The sequence below is a fragment of the Rhinopithecus bieti genome, unplaced genomic scaffold (assembly GCF_001698545.2).
Source record: "Rhinopithecus bieti isolate Rb0 unplaced genomic scaffold, ASM169854v2 scaffold_7870, whole genome shotgun sequence".
NCBI lineage: Eukaryota > Metazoa > Chordata > Mammalia > Primates > Cercopithecidae > Rhinopithecus > Rhinopithecus bieti.
The window spans coordinates 1,393,922-1,394,190 of record NW_016805645.1 but is presented as its reverse complement, the minus strand read 5'-3'; positions in this window follow the sequence as shown (position 1 = coordinate 1,394,190).

Sequence of the window (269 nt, the reverse complement as noted above, 5' to 3'; positions counted from 1 at the left end):
AGGGTACATGTGCATAACGTGCAGGTTTGTTACATATGTATACTTGTGCCATGTTGGTGTGCTGCACCCATCAACTCGTTAGCACCCATCAATTCGTCATTTATATCAGCTATAACTCCCAATGCATTCCCTCCCCCCTACCCCCTCCCCATGATAGGCCCCGATGTGTGATGTTCCCCTTCCCGAGTCCAAGTGATCTCATTGTTCAGTTCCCACCTATGAGTGAGAGCATGCGGTGTTTGGTTTTCTGTTCTTGTGATAGTTTGCTA